We start from the raw sequence: 8,283 nt of genomic DNA on the forward strand, positions 1-8,283 counted from the left end.
ACATTTAAGACTGAGAACCGTACGCTTACATAGCTACACGTGTGGTTGAATTTCATTCGGTTAGGTTAGGTTAGGTCAGGTTTTGTTAGGTTAGGATAGGTTTGACCTCTTTGCAGGTTAAGCCCAAGCTGATTCAAATGGTACCGCAAACACAGCGGGACAACATAATCAGTTTAATTGTGTTTCGTAAGGTTAGGTTAGGTTAGGCTCGGTTAGATTTATTTCTAGGTTAGGCTCGAGTTGACCCATTCGATGTAGCACACATTTGCTACTGGGAAAATATGTTTCCAGAGCTTTACGTGTAGTTCAATATATTTCTGTTAATTCAGGTTAGGTGAGGTCAGGTTCTGTTGGATAAAGTTATGTTAAATAAGTTGATATCAGGCAAGGGTTGATCCTTCACAGTTGTCGACATGTTTTTGAAGTGAAAATTTGCATCACTGGCATTATTTTGAAATTTATTTGCCTCAGTGCATGATTTTTCGTCATTTTTTGAGGTTATGGCTCAACCATGACTTGATGGGTGATTTTTGATACAAAATTTGAATTCAGTGCCTCAAAATTCATAGGCATACGTGTGTCTTGTTAGGGATTGTCCATATATTACGGAAGACGTTTTTCTGTTGTTTGAATAAAGACGAAAATAATATTTTTATCAAGTTGAAAAGGACACAGCGATATAAACAAAAGAAAAATGTCTTACGTAATATAAGGACGATCCCTTACCAGATCCGCACACTTTTTTTTTGTGAGGCTGTGTTATTATTCACACTTCACTTCCATTTCAATTTTAGGTTATGTCATTACACTAAAAATAAAATATGTTAACTGTGTGAACTTTATGATGCAGCTGGCTCAAGGTTTTTGCCACGCAGGGCAAAACTGTGACTTTTGCTTATTGATGCGACAGATTTCTAATGCGAAACTATATTTTTTGCTCCCAGAAGGAGCAAGGATTACTGAGCGAAACTGTAACCTCTACTCTTGCGAGACACACAAAAAGAATGCGAGCTGTATCTAGCGCTTGCTACAAATTAGGGTTTTGAGATGGAGCCAGACTTCAATTTATGCCTTGAAGACAAGTTTTTATGTATTGAAGACATAAATTTATCTCTTGAGTCGAATTTTTATGACTCCAACACGTGCGGTTTATAACTTCGAGCGTATACCTGCCTTAACAAAAAGGGTGATTCTAACAGTCATAAAAGCTAATCTTTGTTAATGGTTAAACAATCTTGTATATTTTTATACAATATAAATATTAAATCAACTTATTTACGCATTGTTATTTGTATTATACTTGTTTGACGATGATACCGAAAATGTTGTTTGTTTTTACGTATTTCTAATGGCTTAGGAAATGCTTCTAGAAAATTACAATTTTTATTTTTTTGAAGAAAATTTTCAAAGGTTATACTCGTTCAGACCCACCGATTCTGAATTTTTAAATTAAAAATAACTAATTTAATAATTAAAAATTTTTTATTTATCAATTTTAATCTCATTTATGAGCCAAAAAAGGTTCGATCATCTCAGCCAAGACAAGGCTCGTCTTGAGTCAAGTAAACGTCGTCTTAGTCAAGGCAAAGCTCGACTTAAGACAAGTAAACGCCGTTTTACCTGCCGTGGCCATAAATGTAAGACGAAGGCCTATATCTCGACTCAGTTTTAAGACGCAGCCAGACATCGATGTCTTGAAGACAAACTCAAGACATGACAAAGTCGAACTCAAGTCGAAGTATTTTTATGTGGGGATCCCCATTCGATCTGGATACGGATTTACAATTTCACAGAGTAAATCTTGCACTTTGATGCAGTGAGGTTCACTAGTTTCTCCCAACGTGTAAAAATTACTCTGTGATTGCACGAAAGGCTCCGTTATTGCGCCACAGAGTAAAATTTCCTCACTTTTCCGAGTATATCTTACAGCGCACTTTTTTCCCGGAGAGGGTGAAATGAAATTTAAAAAAGTGATATGTATATAAGAATTAAAAAAGAAGTCCACAGAAAATATGGAAGAATGCAACATATCAAATAGGGATTAGGAGGTAAATGTTGAGAGAAATAGTGCCAAGATTTTTTTAAGAGGAAGGAATAAAAAACAAAGAGGGTTTAAAGATGAAATAAGGGACATGAACTCAAAGGAAGATGCATGAAAGTTTATAAATAGATTGAGGAAGAGAAGGGAAGGAATAGGTGATAAAATATGGCAAGGGAGAGAAAGGATAACAGGGGTTAAGGGTTGAGTGACGAGAAAATAGAGATTCAAAGTTAAAGATAGGGAGAACCGCAGGAAAATCGGAATAGAAAATTAAGCTTGGATATTTGGAAAGGAAAGAAGGCGTCCGTGGTGATAACAATTTAGAAATTTGTGAAAAAGTATTGAAGGAATATTTCTGAAGACGGTGGATGATGTTCGAATCTCCAACGGCAAGCATATTTTTTATGGTGTAAAGATTTGAGAATGAAGAGAATACGAAGAGAGAAAGAGAAAAAATGTTTGAAAAAGAGAGTTTGAAAAAGAGAAAAAAGAGTTTGAAAAAATGCACGCCAGATTACATAATTCAAGAATAGATTTGAAATTAAGGTGAGGATAGGAGAAAGAGAAATTAAATTTGTAGAGAAATCGAATGATATAATAGGTTAATGGGATCACAGTATAATGTTAAGGATAAGACAACGACAGTCAGAGGAAGTCCAACAAGTTAGAGGGTAGTAGTAAAAGCTAGGCGTAGGAATATTGAGAAATAGAACGAATATTAGTTGTATAAGGAGAAGATATCCTACAAGTTATCTAACAGAGGAGAGGTTAGGTTTGAACATTAGATGGTTGGTCAATTGTTGATACAGTGGCGTTCCCTTTGAAAAATGTAAAAGTGCAAAAGACCTTAATATTTCAGGTTCAAAAGAGGATTTTAGCGGTGTTACAAGAGAATTATTCGGGAGGCAGCATGGCAGCCTTTCGTGCAACCACAGAGTAATTCTTACACTTTGGGAGAAACTAGTGAACCTCACTGCACTGTAGAGGTTATACTTTCGCTCAGTAATCCTTGCTTCTTCTGGGAGCAAAAAGTATAGTTTCGCATTAGAAATCTCTCGCATCAATAAGCAAAAGTCACAGTTTTGCCCTGCGAGGCAAAAACCTTGAGCCAGCTGCATCATAAAGTTCACACAGTTAAAACACGAGAAACGTATTCTTCAATTATCTAAAGCAAACAAACCTAATTCTATAACCTAACTCTTAACACAACTCAATTTACTAACGCATAATATCGCACGCTGGGTATATCAGTCGAAATGGTCCTTATATACTAATTAGCAAAATTCTCACCACTTGTGAGAAACGACCAGTGCCGGGCCTAAAGTTGGTGGTGCCCCAAGTGACTTTTCATTTTCTTACTTCAACGTCGAATATTTTTCGATATGTTCTATTAAAATTTTATTTTATTACTATTTCATTTGATTATTTTTAATGTTCAGAATATTTAATTTAATGTGAATTTACTTTGAATTTATTACTGTATATTTGCGTTGAAAGTTCAGTACACATACATATGAAAAATGAATTTTAATTGAAGTTAAAAAAATCCATTTTTTTATAAAAGAAGAAATTGCATCCATTTGTTTCCTTTTCCTACTCTTAAAATTTAAAAGTTAAAAAGTGAAATATTTTTTTAAATATTAAACTATTTGACAGAAAATAACCTTTTTGGTTGAAAAATAACATTTTTGAGTTTAAAGTTCCACATTTTTGTACAAAATTCATGTTTTTGGTTGAAAATTAACTCTTTTGTTGAAAAATTATATATTTGGGTTAAAAATTTAACTGTTCTGTCCCTCACATCGATAGGATGTACCGAGATATCCCATCTGCTTTCAGGTTGTCCCAAGGGTATCCCAGGGATAACCCGTCGGATTTCCCGCAAGGCGGAAATTTGGATATCCTAGGGATAACCCCAGGATATCCCTGGGATGTTTTCGGGATATTCAAATTTCCCAAGTAGGGTGTAGAAAATAAATTTGTATTCTATGTGGGACACTTGAATATCCTGGAAACGTCCCAGGGATATTCTGGATATCCTGGGGTTATCTCTGGGATATCTAAATTTTCGTCTTGTGGGATATCCGACGGGTTATCCTGGAATATATTTGAGATAATCTGGGAGATAAATGGGATCAATTGGGATATCCCGGTATATCCTATTGCTGTGAGGGGTAGATGATTAATCTTATGGGCTTCAACATTCAACAATTTTATTAAAAATTAATGTATTTTCTTGAAAATTCGTAGTTTTTTGGCGGAGCAGTAATCTTTTACGTAGAAAATTTATTTTTTTGGTTCTTCTTCTCTTTTTTTTTTACTAAAAGAGCATAAAAGAATATCTTAATTATGCATGTATTTTCAAACATTAAAATAACAATATAAATATCAAACAGAAAGTTCATACGTTATCAAAATAAAAATATTTGTCAACTAAAATTCAACAACGTGTGTAATATTGCTTTAAGGTGAGACTGTACAACGTTTGTGGTTTTACTTTAAATGTTTGATTCCAAAAATTATATATTTTTCTCCTTTCATGATATTTTTTTATTTTAAATGTTTCTATAATTTATAAAAACGTAACAAAATAATTTTTATTTTATAAACTGTCTGAAATTTTAATTTACAGTTGAATACCAAAAAAAAGTGTTAAGAAATGATCTAATTTCGATAAGTTTTGTAAATGATTACAAAGCTTTAAAATGTCTTAGTTTTTATTAGCTGCATCTGTTAAAAAATAAAATATTTTAAAATGAGATTCAGATTCTTTTTTAGTTTCTCAAAAACATTTTTTTTTAAAATCCTTTCCGCTTCTTATTTATTCTAAAATACTTTTTATATAATGCACAAAAATCAATTAAAATTAAACAAAAAGTTGGATAAAATAAGGTACATATTTTATTTTTAGTGTAAGGACATAACCTAAAATTGAAATGGAAGTGAAGTTTGACTAATAATCACTCACTGTTAAATAGTTAGTGATAGTGACAAATTTGCCTTTCAATCAGTCTTTTTTTAGCTAATTCGAATTAAAAGAGATTGCAAATATTCTTTTTGGAATTATACCATATTATTGGATTTTCAAAATTAATATTATTTTGTTAGCATTAATCTGCTTTAAATTTTATGCCCAGAAGCAGAAATCTATTTATTTCTTTTGAATGGATTTAGAGGGGTTGTAGACTTGCGTATAATTTCTTTTAATCTTTCGATAATTTACAAAATTTAAAAATCGTGTGAAATATGACAACTTAACCTCAAAAAAGTCGGTCTCATTCAAAAAGAAGGAAACCGATTCAATATGACCTTGCTTGAAATGGTCATTGCAATACATGGCAGATTCGAAGTTGCTTGAGAAAATGACCGATTCACATAATCGCAAACCGATTCAGTTTTAACTTTCTGAATCTGCAAATGACAGATACGCAATTCACAGAGTCGTCTTTTGAATAGATTCTTTTTTCCTGGGTGTCTAAAGAAAAATAATTGGGACCCTTATTAGCACTTGAAGTTATTTATTAATGTCTGTCGTAATAATTAATAATTCTCGTATATACATCTTTTATCATCTTTTACTTTGAATTAGAAAAAAAAATTAATTATAAGAATAAACCTAATAATGTAAAAAATAAAACAAATCTCGCTCAGCGAATAACACTGTTTGACAGTGGAGATATTATAATCTCGCCCAGTAATATTTATTTCCTCGGTACACACTGTACCTCTAACACTCTCAGTTAGCACTTAAAACAGTACGAAAAAGGAGATGTTACAATTTCGCACTGCGAAATTGCTGCGGAGTGAGGCCCTATATTGGTATTGTGTACGGCCACGGATACGGCCTGGCGCCATCTGTTACCTAAAAATGGCAATTTCTAGGGATGTATTCCACTTGTTTACATGCGATTGAAAATAAATAAATTTATGCTGAAAGTAAGAGTTTAATCATTAGATAACGGGAGTGTCTGTGAGAAAGCTCTTAAAATCTCGAGTTAGGGGAAAAAACTTTGGTCGAGTTTATTAAACGGTTTAGTCGGAGTTGCGTTTTGAATTTCTCTTGTCAATGACAGATCTCCTATCGGATTACAAATATCACATAAAGTATTTTAATCTGTTTGTCTGTCTGTCCGTCCGGCCGTCCGTCCGTAAACACAATAACTCTCGAAAAAATGAACGAATCAAATTCATCTTTGACACACTTTTTTTAGATCCTAAAAGAAAGGACGAGTTCGTCAACCAGTCATTTTTGATAAAAATTCAAAAAGTGAGCGCATTTTGTAAATTTTTGAGACAACTTTTTTCTGAATTTGAAAATGCTATGTACGGATATTTATAGTATTAAAAAGAACAAGTAATTTAACCTCATGACCTTCTTCGATAAAAAGAAAATTCTCAGTTATAGAATGCATAGTTTTTGTTTTATTCGTGAAAAATAACGTTGGAAAAAAAAATAAAAAAAATGTGTGGAAAAACGACGAAAGTTACTAGAAAAACAATCCAACAAAACCTGTTTACAAATGTCTGTCGGAAATCGAGCGGGCAGCGCGAGTGTCACGAGGAGAATGTGTACCTCAAAGCCTACAGAGCTTTTAGAAACTTAATCTTTGACTATACTTAATTAAGTAGATAATTCAGAATTTGAAGACGCATATAAATACTGCCATCTAAAAGAGATCATTTTGCATTCTAAATGCAAAGAATAAATATCCGAGCGCGAAGCGCGACGTGTAATTATGTTCGAGCGCGAAGTGCGAGATTCAACCGTCGCGCACCCTAGGCGCGTTCAAACTTGCGAGCGAAGCGAGCCGCGCGCGTAGCGCTCAATGAGAATGTGCCCGCCAGGCGGGCAGATTTTTTGAAAAAGAAATACCAAGATATCTGGAAAAATTATTATGTTAATTAAGCCAGTAATATTATATTTATATGATTTATTATTTTTGTAAACGTAATGTGAGTTGTGAGATTAGAAAGTTTAATTATCCCATAATATTAATGGAGTATATTTTATTTTAATCTGAATTTCATGAAGTTTATTCTGTGAAAAATAGCAATAATTATTATTTTGAAAAATTGAGAAAAAATTTAAACAAATTCAATTTGTTTAAATAATTGAAAATTAATTAATCAATGTTAAACATGTTCTTAATTTGCTCTATTTTAAGCAAAGGGATATTCTAGTGTGCAAATTACACAATTCCGTATAAAAATACGGTTTGCATTTTGTTGTCCTAAGTATCTATAATAGTACATTCACAAAATAGCAATATATACTTGTCAAAAGAAAAATTTGAAGCAAACCTACATATCATTATATTTATTTGAATTTTTCACAGTGAATGTCCCGTATCTCATTTATAATTAGAAATATTTTTAACATAAAGAAAAATGTCAAGAAATATATTTGTTATATTAATAAACACTTGTAATTTAACGTTGTGTTGGGGAAAACTAACAGATGCTAGTTTGATAACGCTGCACTGAATTTGGCTTATTCCCTTTATACTTTCAATTCTGCACCCTTACCACATGAATTACTGCTAAACTTTTTCCCTTATTCAATGTTTAGGATAAAAATCGATAGAATGACTTATAGCTTAAAATCCTGTTCTAATTAAAATATACATCATCAATCCGCTTCTTGACATTCTACCGGCAATTTTTATGGTTATGTTCATAACCAACAACGAAACTAGAACGGGTTCGGCTGGAATGAAAAGACAATTTTTTCACTAAATCTTTTTGCAATACAGTTTCCTCTATTATTTAGTTTCGTTTTGAAAAATGTTACATACGTTTTCAAAGCAATGCTCTATTTATTTATTATATTAAGGGCATGTGTCACAGCTAAATACTTATATTACCGACCTCACGTTTTCAGTTCACTGAATGTTTTTTTGAACCTAAGAACTTTTTTTGTAAATAAAATATTCACCTGAAACTTTGGAAAATGTATTAGAGTACAATAAAGTACGTTTTGGTACTGCATTTTGGTAGGAACTTCACTGAAAATTATTTTATCTTTTTTCTGAACCTCGACATTTTTTGAACGTTCCAACTTTTTTTAAACATAAAATATCGATCTCAAACTTTGAGAAATGCAAGAGCCGAAAGAAAAGTACGTTTAAGTACAAAGCTTCACAATAAAAGATGTAAAAAAATATATTTTAACAATCAATTCCAACGGCATCAGCCGGTAACGTTGTACACGAAAATACGAACCCTCTAGAGCCTCGTCTAGT

This window comes from Belonocnema kinseyi, chromosome 1, assembly GCF_010883055.1.
Source record: "Belonocnema kinseyi isolate 2016_QV_RU_SX_M_011 chromosome 1, B_treatae_v1, whole genome shotgun sequence".
Classification (NCBI taxonomy): Eukaryota; Metazoa; Arthropoda; class Insecta; order Hymenoptera; family Cynipidae; genus Belonocnema; species Belonocnema kinseyi.